Below are 15,233 nucleotides of genomic sequence, written 5' to 3'. Positions count from 1 at the left end.
TTTAGTGAGGGATCATCTTATAATGCTACCGTCAATCAAAGCAAGATAAGATGCATAAAAGATAAACATCACATGCAATCAATATAAGTGATATGATATGGCCATCATCATCTTGTGCTTGTGATCTCCATCTCCGAAGCACCGTCATCATCACCATCGTCACCGGCGCGACACCTTGATCTCCATCGTAGTATCGTTGTCGTCTCGCCAACTATTGCTTCTACGACTATCGCTACCGCTTAGTGATAAAGTAAAGCAATTACAGGGCGATTGCATTGCATACAATAAAGCGACAACCATATGGCTCCTGCCAGTTGCCGATAACTCGGTTACAAAACATGATCATCTCATACAATAAAATTTAGCATCATGTCTTGACCATATCACATCACAACATGCCCTGCAAAAACAAGTTAGACGTCCTCTACTTTGTTGTTGCAAATTTTACGTGGCTGCTACGGGCTTAGCAAGAACCGTTCTTACCTACGCATCAAAACCACAATGATAGTTTGTCAAGTTGGTGCTGTTTTAACCTTCGTAAGGACCGGGCGTAGCCACACTCGGTTCAACTAAAGTTGGGGAAACTGACACCCGCCAGCATCTGTGTGCAAAACACGTCGGTAGAACCAGTCTCGCGTAAGCGTACGCGTAATGTCGGTCCGGGCCGCTTCATCCAACAATACCGCCGAACCAAAGTATGACATGCTGGTAAGCAGTATGGCTTATATCGCCCACAACTCACTTGTGTTCTACTCGTGCATATAACATTAACGCATAAAACCAGGCTCTGATATCACTGTTGGGGAACGTAGTAATTTCAAAAAAATTCCTACGCACACGCAAGATCATGGTGATGCATAGCAACGAGAGGGGAGAGTGTTGTCTACGTACCCTCGTAGACCGAAAGCGGAAGCGTTAGCACAACATGGTTGATGTAGTCTTACGTCTTCATGATCCGACCGATCAAGTACCGAGCGCACGACACCTCCGAGTTCAGCACACGTTCAGCCCGACGACGTCCCTCGAACTCCGATCCAGCCGAGTGTTGAGGGAGAGTTTCGTCAGCACGACGGCGTGGTGACGATGATGATGTTCTACCGACGCAGGGCTTCGCCTAAGCACTGCTACAGTATTATCGAGGTGGACTATGGTGGAGGGTGGCACCGCACACGGCTAAAAGATCAAATGATCAATTGTTGTGTCTATGGGGTGCCCCCTGCCCCCGTATATAAAGGAGCAAGGGGGGAGGCGGCCGACCAAGGAGGAGGGCGCGCCAAGGGGGGAGTAGGACTCCTCCTTTCCTTGTTGGAGTAGGAGAGAAGGAAAGAGGGGGAGAGGGAGAAGAAAAAGGGGGCTGCACCCCTTGTCCAATTCGGACCAGAGGGGGGTGCGCGCCTCCTTCCTTTTGGCCTCTCCCCTCCATTCCCGTATGGCACAATAAGGCCCAATACTTCTCCCCGGCGAATTCCCGTAACTCTCCGGTACTCCGATAAATACCCGAATCACTCGGAACCTTTCCGAAGTCCGAATATAGTCGTCCAATATATCGATCTTTACGTCTCGGCCATTTTGAGACTCCTCGTCATGTCCCCGATGTCATCCGGGACTACGAACTACCTTCGGTACATCAAAAATACATAAACTCATAATATAACCGTCATCGAACTTTAAGCGTGCGGACCCTACGGGTTCGAGAACTATGTAGACATGACCGAGACACGTCTCCGGTCAATAACGAATAGCGGAACCTGGATGCTCATATTGGCTCCCACATATTCTACGAAGATCTTTATCGGTCAGACCGCATAACAATATACGTTGTTCGCTTTGTCATCGGTATGTTACTTGCCTGAGATTCGATCGTCGGTATCTCAATACCTAATTCAATCTCGTTACCGACAAGTCTCTTTACTCGTTCCGTAATACATCATCCCGCAACAAACTCATTAGTCGCAATGCTTGCAAGGCTTAAGTGATGTGCATTACCGAGAAGGCCCAAAGATACCTCTCCGACAATCGGAGTGACAAATCCTAATCTCGAAATACACCTGTAGAGCACCTTTATAATCACCCAGTTATGGTGTGACGTTTGGTAGCACACAAAGTGTTCCTCCGGTAAACGGGAGTTGCATAATCTCATAGTCATAGGAACATGTATAAGTCATTAAGAAAGCAATAGCAACATACTAAACGATCGAGTGCTAAGCTAACGGAATGGGTCAAGTCAATCACATCATTCTCCTAATGATGTGATCCCGTTAATCAAATGACAACCCATGTCAATGGCTAGGAAACTTAACCATCTTTGATCAACGAGCTAGTCAAGTAGAGGCATGCTAGTGACACTCTGTTTGTCTATGTATTCACACATGTATTATGTTTCCGGTTAATATAATTCTAGCATGAATAATAAACATTTATCATGATATAAGGGAATAAATAATAACTTTATTATTGCCTCTAGGGCATATTTCCTTCAGGGTGGACCATTACCGCTGACGGGCGGCGGCGCAAGGAGGGCGCCGTAGCCGGCGCCATTCGGCTGGTAAGGCGGCAACGGGTAACACCAGCCCGGAGAAGCCATCGACGGGGCGGGCAAAGCATGGCCGCCGGCCATTGGCGGGGCCGGCTGCATGTGGGTGACGCCGGGCGTGCCTTACGGCGGCGGGGCCGTGCCGGAGGGCGCCAGCTGCATGTGGGTGACGCCGGGCGCGCCGTAGGCGGCGGCCGCGCCGACGGCGGTTGGGCTGCATCGGAGGGCACTGGCGGCGGGACGGCAGAGGCGACGGCGGATGGGCCGGTGGACGCCATCGCGGGTCCGACGGCGGCGGTTGGGTAGCGGCGGCGGCGCGAGAGGAGTCGCGTGGCGGCGGTTGGGTAGCAGCGGCGGCGCGGGAGGAGTCGCGCGGCGGCGGCGGCGCTGGGGTCACGGCGGCGGCGGAGCGGGAGGAGCGCGCGGCGGCGGCGGCGGCGCGGGAGGAGCGCGCGGCGGCGGCGGCGACAGCGGAATGCGAGGATTAAAACCTAAAAACTGATATACCATGTAGAGAGATGTTTTGCAATACAATAATCGTTGTATTGATTTAGGGTGCCGGTGCACGCATATATAATACAAGGGAAGGCCTCTACCTCAACTATACAAAACTAGGAGGTGAGTCACAACTCCAATACAGATGCAGTACAAAATACATACTCAACAAGCACTACAACTGCATGCATGTAACACGGTGAATGCACGCACAGCTTTGGCGCGACGACGACTCGGTTGACGCCATGCTTACGCCCGCTGGTCGATCTACGGCGACGGAGAGAGCGAAGCCGTCAACAGCGCGGGGCCCAGGGGGTCGCACGCGTGCCCAGAAAAAGCCAGCCGCCCACTCACTCCATCCACACGCAATACAACACACACAGATCGACAAAAAAAAAAAGATCGACCCAATCTAGCCACAAAACACACACACACACACACACCTCTACCGCTAGCTCCACTCCAACTCCAGTAGTCGGAGGCCGAGTCAAAAGGTGGGACGGGGACAGCATCTAGCCAGCGTACGTACGTTCGGCTCATCGCGCGGGACAGGATCCAGTGTCCCCATCCACGTCGCTGCCACGTATCGGCAAAGCCTTGACCAGCGCGACACACATACGATCAATCATTTTGGCCGGGTTCGGTAGATCGGGAGGGTCAACTTCTTATTCATTTCGTCTCATTTTTCCCCTCGGCATTCAGTACTCTAGTGTAGCAGTTCCAGCTGCACATGAAAGAAATAAAGAAATGATTGGGTTTGGGGAGGAAGGTCAACTTGCTATTCATTCCACTCCCTAGCTGAGCTAGCGTGGTAACCAGTGCACCAGTTGCAGAGATGAGTGTGCATGAGTGCTGTCAGTAATGTTATTGTTATAGAATATATGTTCACACAGACAGACATAACCTCGGTCGAATCTGTTCATATCTCCTTTCCCCTGCCGCCCGATCGAGTGATTCTTCACCAACCTGCACGGCGGTGATCATGACGACCTTGCCCTTTGATTTGCCCTCTGTGTTTTCGCCAAGGGACTGGCCATTAGCACAAGGTGGGACGGATGATTAATTAGCCCGATATACGTTTAGCTAAGGGAGTAGTAGCTAGCGTGCAATCTGTTAATTCTCGTACGTACGTACGTCATGGAGCACCAAAGTGTTACTACTATTTGTCTTTGTCTTTGGTAGCAACCTCTGGCTGCATATCAGCCACAAGCTCGCACACATAATTTTACTGGCGAAAAGCGCATGACTAGGTGCTCGATCGTCTCGTGCTCGTGCTCGTGCTCGTGCATTGCACGTAGCCACGGACACATAATTTTACCCGCGAAAAGTGTTGGATCGTTTGGTGCTCGATCGTGTGCATTGATAGCTAGCTAGACTCGATCACTCCCGATTAGGCGATTATTCAATCTTCTTCACTTTGTTGGTGGATCGGCCGATCGAGTCGTAGACGGCAAGCCGCCCCTGGTGCGTGCCGTGCGACCCAGGGAACTGAACCCACCCCCGCCCTGAGCGCGACGGAGAGTCATCCCGGCCGGCCTTACGCCGTCTTTGGCTGTGCGACACACGGCGCGCGCACGGGCACGGCGGCGACGACGACAGCCATAGTGCGCGCACGCGTGGCACGCCACCGCGGGCAGAGCAGCAGCATGCAGGAGCATCGCCGCGCGCACCCACTCCCTGTAACACGTGCCGGCGAAGACGGCGACGCTGACCCGGTCGGCCGGCGCCGGCGTCGACCGATCGCGTCGTCGGAGGGGGGAAAAGGCAGAGGTGTTGACGTGTTGCGGCTCACTATCGAGTGCGACTTTTGCGCTGTCAGGCTTGGCGTTGACACGGCATATAGTATGGGGGCTAGCTACGACCTAGATCCGGAATTTTTTAGCTGTTATCTGGGTCAAAGCGTGGTCTGACTTTGGATCGTGAAGCATACGTATTGGCCGGGTCTACTCGGTTTCTCTCCCCGACAGCTGCCGAGACCCATGCATGGGCATGGCAGACTGGACTTGTTTGGATCCTAGCGAGCGTGGGAGTGGGTTGGTTTCGTCGACCCTTCTCGTTTCCATCGCAAAACCCTAGCGTGTGCGCCTAGCTAACACACCACATGCGTGGTTTGGACTTGGATAATCCGTGACTGATCGATCCGCCCAAGGTAAAAAGGTCAACCATCTCCAATGATCCAAAGGGACATGCGTCCATAGAGCTAGGGAAATCCCGTTCCCATCTTGTGATTCGCAAGACAAGCTAATACGGAGTAGTAAGCGCCAGTGACACTGCCGTTCCTAAACAAACACTCCTATGGTGCTAGTAGTGGAGTGGTCTGACTTTCGATCATGACCACAGCTGCCGCGCGCGGTCGATGGCCGGGAAGATGCGCAAAGTGTTTTTTACCGGAGCTGGGAGCTACCGGTGATCCTCCCACCAATGAGGTGCTGCCAGTGGGACCATGTGCATTTTTTTTCGAAAAGGGGGACCATGTGCATGTGTACATGAAAGTATTCATTGCAAAAAATCGCTTGTATTTCTGATTTTAGTCTAATCAATGTCAAATGATGTAGTACCTTTTCACAGGAACGGTACGCATGCATGCATGCAGAATCTCTCATCCGTGTCACACACAAATCCATCCATTTTATCTTTGTTTAAAATTTTAGATGAACAATATCTCTAACACTAATTTTCTATCATTGAAATTTTTTATATATTCAAATTCCTGAACATGTGATCTATAGAACAAGACCAATTTTGAATATATTTAAACTAGTTTAAGTTTTTCTTTTTCAATCATATCAAAATTTAAATTTCACTTATTTCAAATGAGTGAGTGTAATTTGTTTTCTGAAACTAGTGAAATGTGTGAAATCTATCTTTTGGAATGAGTGAAATCAGTTTTTTGAAACGAGTGAAACATAGTATTACAACTGAGTGAGTGTAATGTGTTTCTCTAAATTGAGTGAAATCTAATTATGTAAGTGAAATTAGTTTTCTGAAATAAATGGAACCAACTTTTTAAGATGAGTGAAATCCTTTTAAATACACATGCCACATTTTTTTGGTGTGAAATACGTGAAACTAGTTATTTCAAAAAATTTAACTAGTTATTTCAAACATGTGAAACTGATTATTTCAAAACTTTTTTGAGATGAGCAAAATATGTTTTATGAAGCGAGTGAAATTGTTTTTGGAAATACTTGAAATATGTTTTTGAAATAATTGAAATTAGTAAATCAAAATGACCGAATCAAGTTTTGTTTGGTAAAACCTGTGGAATCGGTCTCTTAAGGATTGAAATAAGTTTTTTGAAATGAGTGAAATTATATTCTGAAATGAGTCAAGTGAGTTTTATGCAACAATTTAGGTCCATTTTTTAAATATGTGAAACTGGTTATTTCGGCTATGTGAAGTAGATTGTTGCGTGTGTGAAACTGATTATTTCTTCTTCTTTTTTGCGAGGAGTGAAACTGATTATTTCAGCTTTGTGAAATATATAAAATAAAAAGTATTTCAAATATATCCAAGATTGATCTTGTTCTAAAGATCTTGTCACCACGATTCTAAATATATAAAAAGTTTCAAAAATGGGCATTTCATTTAACAGATATCAATCATTTAAAATTTAAGGATGAAATTAAGTACATGTCATTTGTATGGAGAGAGAATGCATGCAGCATCTGTCTCTCAATTCTAACTCTCTCTCTCTCTTCTCTGCAAAAAGCTGCTAGTCACTATTTTGTCTCGGACTGTATTACGAAGTATAGTTGCTGGAATGAATTATTGTGTTATACCGGGTCAGACTGCACGGATGTTGATGAAACCGATCGACAGTGGATCCAACACCGGTACATCCCGGCTCCGGTAAAATTACTTATTCGCGGGAAGATGTTGCTTGGACCCTACCGCCTTTTGTTTTCTTCGGAGCTAACCCTTGGACGACCTCGCCGAGTTCCTTGAGGCCAGAGCTACCCAGCCTGGACGACATCGCCGTCTATTCTGGCTTATCTTCGCGGCGATGTCATCGACTTTATGAATGACACGTAATAAAATGGCGATTGAGCGGGTCTTTCCGCGACAGGCGTCTGGCTCATTCTTCAAATTCCTTGCTTTTCTGAAGCACCGGCACCCCTGCTCTCTAGGCAGCGCGACCGCGATCGACTCGGACTCATGCTGGATGTGCTTTTGGCTGCAGCGCATCGTCTATCGTCTTTGTAAGACCACCCGTTGGCAGCGACTAGGTGAAAGGATCGATATAGTTGACTAGAGGGGGGGGGGGGTGAATAGGCAACTAACAATTTTTAGCTTTTCTTTACTAATTTAAACTTTGCATCAAAGTAGGTTGTCTAGATATGCAACTAGGTGGGCAACCTATATGATGCAACAACAACTAGCACACACGCAAGGAAGGGATACAACACAATATAAGCGCGCACAAGTAAAGGTAAGAGATAACAAAGAGTGGAGCCGGTGGGGACGAGGATGTGTTACCGAAGTTCCTTCCTTTTAAGGGGAAGTACGTCTCCGTTAGAGCGGTGTGGAGGCACAATGCTCCCAAGAAGCCACTAGGGCCATGGTATTCTCCTCACGCCCTCACACAATGCGAGATGCCGTGATTCCACTATTGGTGCCCTTGAAGGCGGCGACCGAACCTTTACAAACAAGGTTGGGGCAATCTCCACAACTTAATTGGAGGCTCCCAACGACACCACGAAGCTTCACCACAATGGACTATGGCTCCGCGGTGACCTCAACCGTCTAGGGTGCTCAAACACCCAAGAGTAACAAGATCCGCTAGGGATTAGTGGGGGAATCAAATTTCTCTTGGTGGAAGTGTAGATCGGGGCCTTCTCAACCAATCCCGAGCAAATCAACAAGTTTGATTGGCTAGGGAGAGAGATCGGGCGAAAATGGAGCTTGGAGCAACAATGGAGCTTTTGGGGGAAGAGGTAGGTCGACTTTGGGGAAGAAGACCTCCTTATATAGTGGAGGGAACAATCCAACCGTTACCCCCCACACCAGCCCCGCAGAGAGCGGTACTACCGCTTGGCCAGCGGTACTACCGCTCCCCCTCGCGGTACTGCCGTTGGGCCCAGAGCGGTACTACCGCGGTGGTCAGGGCGGTACTACCGCATACGAGCGGTACTACGGCCCCCACTACCGCGGCTAGTACCGTAAAACCCGACACGAAAAAAGACCCCTTGAATCGAGGCGGTACTAGCACGAGACCGCAGCGGTACTATGGCTGGGGGCTACCAGCGGTACTACCGCTTTGGAGCGGTACTACCGCTCTAGAGCGGTACTACCGCTTGTAGCACCCAAGCGGTACTACCGCTCCGGCCCGCGGTACTACCGCTGGACCAGAGAGGGCACACTGAGAAGGGGAACGAGCCCATCAATGAAGCGGAAAGGCTCGGAGGGGGGCAAAGGAAGTGTACGTGATGATTCCGCCCTAGCCTTTCCAAAGCGGACCCCCTCTTGATAGTACGGTGAACCCTATGAAACTAGTCCACCAAACTAATTCGAAAGGACTACACCGTCTTCGCTTCAAGCTCCGAGGGGAGGGAAACGTCTCGTGCCAAAAGGATGAATATCTGAAAACACTCAATGCACACGATTAGTCCGCAAAAGCATTGTCATCAATCACCAAAACATCTTAGGGATAAATATGCCCTTACAATCTCCCCCTTTTTGGTGGATTGATGACAATACGGGATTTGCACAAACGGGAAAAGACAAAGGACATAAGAAAACCCCAATCTCTAAAATATAGACGGGTCCCCCTAGATGTGTGCCATCAAGATAAGTGCTTTGGACTGCACGACACACATACTAGGATCAACACTCCCCCTGTATTTTAGAGACCAACAACCTAAGCGAGATTCAAGAGAGCAGGATATATAACATAATAAGCATGCAACTCATGAGATACCAAATGACTAGAGACATAGATAAAGATATGATAAGGATAAGGTAGCATATGTCTCACACCATATGACTGGAACTAAGGTCTCACTGAACACAAAACCAAACAAAGCACAAGGTAGCAAACACAACGAACACAACGACGCAAATCCCTAAACTCTCTCCCCCTTTGGCATCGAGACACCAAAAGGGGCAAAGAGCTAACCTACGGCTCCAGGTGAGAGCATGCTGAGGATCTCGAACATTAGGACTCTGCGTGATCATCTGCACCGCCATCCTCAGCCGGAAACTGCTCGGCATCTGAATCGGTCCACGGACAGTGCTGCTGGATCCACTCCTCCTCCTCAGTGATCTGACCCTCAGAGCCGCTGGTGACTGTCGCACCCAACTAACGCATAAGCTCCTTGTGACATCCCCTTGCCTTCTTCTCAGCCACATGAGTCATGTACTGACCGTGAGACTCCATGCAGAACAGCTTCTTCATCTTGTGTTTGAGCTTCTTTGCCCAAGAGGGCTCTGCCGCAGAAGGCTCTGTCCCAGAAGGCACATAATCCTCATCGTCATCATCGGCATCAGCCTCGCCCTCGGTCTCCATGGCAGCAGCAGAAGATGGAACTCCAGATCTAGGAACGGATGTGCCCCAATTATCCTTCTTCCTCAGACGCTCTCATGAGAAACCAACTCTCCAATTTCCAGCTGCTCCCCAGGATAGGTACGTCTCCAGGCCTTCTCAATGAGCAACATAATGAACGGACCATAAATCGGGCACTTGCGCTCAGAAATAGCAGCAAGAAGCTCAGACCAGATAACATGAGAGATGTCCAGGGACTCGCCAGTGTTTGCTTCCTTCTCACGCTGGCAGAAGAGAAGCATGTCCACGAGATAAGAGTGTACCATGTCCAGATTCCCGATACGAGGGAAGAGAGTCTCGCGGAAGATACGGTGAAGGATGTCCAGAAAGGCAGACAACTCATAGGTTTCCTTCCTGGTCTCAGGGTTGACCTTCCGAGTACAGTAGGGCCAGAGGGCTTGCTTGTGAGTGGAGGTAACATTGCGGTGAGGACGAAATCCGACTGGAGTCTCGAGCCCTTGATCTTCCACCTCAAGCAACTCCATGAAGGCCTTCCACTTGATAGCTAGCAACTTCCCATTAGTCATCCAAGTCAGTGTCCTGTCTTCATCAGTTCCTAGGTGGACAGTGGCAAAGAACTGAGCCAGCAAATCTGCATCAAAGTCCTTGTTGAACTGCATGATCCTGAGAATGTTCAACTGAGAGCACATCTGAAGGGCATCACCAAAGTACTCAGGGTCCTTCTCCATAGCATCCGTGTTGATGGAATGAACATTGACAAAGAGGTTCTTCTTAGCCTTGATCACGTCAAAGTAGGTGGCATACTGAAACCGGTTCCAGAACGGGCGATTGACAAGGTTGGATTCTTGGTCTTCCTCATATGGGTTACGGCGACGCCTGTCCCAGAATTCCTTGCTAGTCATCTCAGTCACCTTCTTGCCACTTGGCTTCGGCCTGTTGGCAGTCTTCTTCTTGAGAGGAGGATTAGCACTTGAGGAAGCACCTACTGGCGGCGGTGGAGCACTGGAGGAACCACCTGCAGGCTCAGATGAGCGGTACCGCTTTGACGTTGAACGCCCGGGGTTGACACGGCGGACTTGTTGCTCAGGATGTTCATCACCTGGAACCAAACACACGGACACACGAAACAACCAGAAGGAACGATCAAAACCAAATAAACACAACAAATATGGATCAACATGTGGTAGGAAACGATGGAACTGGGCATCCGGCGGTAGTATCGTGCCTGCACAGCGGCAGTACCGCACCAGCGGTAGTACCGTGCCTCCACAGCGGCAGTACCGCTCCAGCGGTAGCACCACGCCAGATGGGTGGTAGTACCGCCCGAGACGGGGCACGGAGGATCCCTACTGCCGTGGTCAGATCCGGCACTACCGGGGATGCCAAATTCAAAAATAAACCTACCAAACATCAATCCAAAGAGTCTAGTTGCCTTCTCCAACCTACTCAAGCCTAGATTTGGCCAAAAATCTAGAGATGCAACCACTATTGCCCCTAAAACGCGAGATCTGAAAACTAGACAAGAAGAGAAGAGGAACGGGGGCAATACCGGCATCCATGGCAAGAGAACGAGGTGGGGATCGACTCCACCGAAGGAAATGGAGAGGAACGGTCCGGAGATGGAGGGCCGCCGGAGCCCTCCCGCGGCGAGATGGTGCTGGAGAGAGGAAGAGGAACGAGGGGACGAAGCAAATGGGTATGGGGGGGGGGAGGAAACCACCCTTGCCCACGACTTAACCCCCTGGCCCCGCCCCTCAGTGGTAGTACCATGGTGATTGGCGGTAGTACCGCTCCAGCGGTAGTACCGCGCCTTCACAGCGGTAGTACCGCCCAGCGCAACTCAAAACTAGACTCAACACCTAAGGCACAAAAAGAAAAGAAGGGAAATGACGGCAAGAAGAGAAAACCAACACAAAGCAACAAGAGCACCAGCAAGAGAACAAGAACCACACACCTCTACACGAGAGGGCGGTGGCCGAGGCCACCTATGTTTGAGTCAATTGGTATGGCACCACGAAGAATTATCCTTGGGCCCATGACCAAAACTCGTCTTTGACGCACAAGTACCATCAAAAATGGCTAATGTGAAAGAGTGAGATTAGTTTATGCATTATGGGGGGAGGAAGAGTTCATTGAGAGAACAACACTCCCCCTATGTCCATGCCTACACCTAGACAAGAATGCATGATGAATGTGAGGGGTGTGCAAAGGTTCAAACCACATTGCTCGAATCAATGATATTTAGCTCATGCCTTAACTCGCGAAATCTTGCTTCATCCAATGGCTTCGTGAAAATATCTGCAAGGTTATCATGAGTGTTGACATAGTTGAGCTCGATCTCCCCTCACCTAATATGATCCCGGATGAAGTGATACCGAATCTCAATATGCTTCGTCTTGAAGTGTTGCACCGGGTTGAGAGAAATCTTGATGGCACTTTCATTGTCACACCAAAGAGGCACTTTGTCACAAATGACACCGTAATCCTTTAAAGTTTGCCTCATCCATAAGAGTTGTGCACAACAACTCCCGGCCGCCACATACTCCGCTTCGGTGGACGAGAGAGACACACAACTTTGCTTTTTAGAAGACCAACTTACCAAAGAGCAACCAAGAAATTGGCACCCTCCGGAAGTGGATTTCCTATCCACTTTGTCTCCCGCCCAATCGGAGTCCGAATAACCTACAAGCTTGAAGTTTGCTCCTCTTGGGTACCATAAGCCAAAGTTTGAGGTATGAGCCAAATATCGAAAGATTCGCTTGACCGCCACAAAGTGGCTTTCCTTAGGTGCGGCTTGAAACCGTGCACAAATTCCCACACTCAACATGATATCCGGTCTAGATGCACAAAGGTAAAGCAAGGATCCAATCATGGAGCGATATACCTTTTGATCCACCGCTTTACCATTGGGATCAATGTCAAGTTGGCACTTGGTGGGCATTGGAGTGGAAGCCGGCTTGACATCACTTAGCTTGAATCTCTTTAGCATGTCTTGAGTGTATTTGGCTTGGTTGATGAAGGTTCCTTCTCTTCTTTGTTTGATTTCGAATCCGAGAAAGAACTTCAACTCTCCCATCATAGACATCTTGAACTTTGAGGTCATGAGAGCGGCAAATTCTTCATTGAAAGCTTTGTTAGGGGAACCAAAAATAATATCATCAACATATAGTTGGCACACAAACAACTCCCCTTTGACCTTCTTAGTAAAAAGAGTGGGGTCGATTTTCTCGATTTCGAATCCACGGACTTGTAACAACTCCGTAAGATGCTCATACCACACACGTGGGGCTTGTTTAAGGCCATAGAGCGCCTTATGGAGTTGATACACATGATCGGGGAAATAGGGATCTTCGAACCCGGGGGGTTGTTTGACATACACCAACCCATTTATGGGTCCATTAAGAAAAGCACTCTTCACATCCATTTGTTGCAACTTAAAGTTGTGATGAGAAGCATAAGCAATCAACAAACGAATAGATTCAAGGCGAGCAACGGGAGCAAAGGTTTCACCGTAGTCGATACCCTCGACTTGGGAGTAGCCTTGTGCCACCAATCGTGCCTTGTTGCGGATGATGGTCCCATGAGCATCTTGCTTGTTCTTGAATATCCACTTCGTTCCAATGACATTGTGGTTCCCCGTTGGCCTTGGCACTAATCTCCACACCTTGTTGTACTCGAATTTGTTGAGTTCTTCATGCATGGCATTGAGCCAATCCAGATCTTCGAGAGCTTCAAATACCTTTTGGGGTTCCACATAAGAGACAAACGCGTGATGTTCACAATAGTTTGCCAATTGTCTACGAGTGCTTACCCCCTTTTGAATGTTTCCAAGTACATTCTTCATGAGATGACCCTTGGTGGAGAGCTTGGAAGCAATCTTGGCGGCACGACGCTCCAATTCCTACTCGGAGGTGAGTTGAGGAGCGCTCAATTGATCATCTTGAGCGCCGTCTTGAGCTTGTTCTTGATCTTGAACTTGCTCGGAGGAGAGAACTTGACCTTGGGCATCACTTGGTGTGTCTCCACTGTCTTGATCATGATTTTGCCCTTGGTCTTGTTCATGAGGTTGAGGGCCTTCACTTTGTTCTTTGGAAGCGTGTGGGCCTTGGGTTGGTGATGGCTCCACTTGAGTGGACCATTGTCCTTCTCCTTCGGCCACAAGGGGTTCCTCAATGGGTAGGATAAAACCAACACCCATTCTTCTTATGGCTTGAGGAGGAATTTCATCACCTACATCACAAGTGCCACTTTGCTCCACTTGGGAGCCGTTATTCTCATCAAACTCCACGTTACACGTCTCCTCAATAAGTCCCGTGGATTTATTGAGGACACGGTAAGCATGAGAGTTTGTAGCATAACCAACAAATATGCCCTCATATGCTCTAGCCTCAAATTTAGACAATCGAACACCTTTCTTGAGAATGAAACACTTACACCCGAACACCCGAAAGTACTTGAGGTTGGGCTTGTTACCGGTGAGTATCTCATATGGAGTCTTGTTCAAGCCCTTGCGGAGGTAGAGCCGATTGGATGCATGACACGCGGTGTTGATGGCTTCGGCCCAAAAGTTGTATGGAGACTTGAACTCCGCCATCATGGTCCTTGCGGCATCCATCAACGTCCGGTTCTTCCTCTCTGCAACACCGTTTTGTTGAGGGGTGTAAGGTGCGGAATATTGATGCTTGATCCCCTCATCACCAAGAAACTCATCCAAGGTGTAGTTCTTGAACTCGGTGCCGTTGTCACTTCTTATTGTCAAGATCTTTGCATTGTGTTGACGTTGGGCTTCATTTCCAAAGTCAATGACGGGTTGTTGGGTCTCACTCTTCCTCTTGAAGAAATACACCCAAGTGTATCTTGAATAGTCATCCACAATTACCAAGCAATACTTTCTACCCCCAAGACTATCAAAGGATGGAGGCCCAAAGAGATCCAAATGAAGGAGCTCCAAAGGCCTCTTCGAGTAAATGAGAGTCATGGGAGGGTGAGCCTTCTCATGAAGCTTTCCTTCGATACAAGCACTGCAAGCACGATCTTTAGCAAAACTAACGTTCGTTAGTCCACGGACATGGTCCCCCTTGAGAAGACTTTGCAAAGATCTCATATTTACATGGGCTAAACGGCGATGCCAAAGCCATCCCACGTCAACTTTAGCCATTAGGCATGTCGCGGTCTTAGTGGGTGGCTCCGAAAAGTTAATCACATAGAGACCGTTCTCGACATGCCCAACAAAGGCTACTTTAAGAGTCTTGCTCCACAAGAGGGCCACGGTATCAATATCAAAGAAAGTGGCAAATCCCATGATAGCAAGTTGACGAACGGAAAGTAAATTGTATGCAAGGGACTCAACTAGCATGACCTTCTCAATCGTGAGATCATGAGAAATGACAACTTTGCCGAGTCCCAATACCTTAGAAGACGAGGCATCACCCCACTCGACATTGGTGGGCATAGATGGAATCTTGTGCACGTCCACCACCAAGTCCTTGCTTCCGGTCATATGATTTGTAGCTCCACTATCAAGCAACCATGATCCCCCACCGGAAGCAAACACCTACAAGAGATCAATGCTTGGTTTTAGGTACCCATTTTGTAATGGGTCCTTTGATGTTAGTAACAAGGGTCTTAGGAACCCAAATGGACCATTCAATATACTCATGAGGAGAACCAACAAATTTGGCATAAACATGCCCATCACTA

Source organism: Triticum aestivum, chromosome 2D (assembly GCF_018294505.1).
Source record: "Triticum aestivum cultivar Chinese Spring chromosome 2D, IWGSC CS RefSeq v2.1, whole genome shotgun sequence".
Taxonomy (NCBI): domain Eukaryota; kingdom Viridiplantae; phylum Streptophyta; class Magnoliopsida; order Poales; family Poaceae; genus Triticum; species Triticum aestivum.
This window is presented reverse-complemented; position numbering follows the sequence as displayed.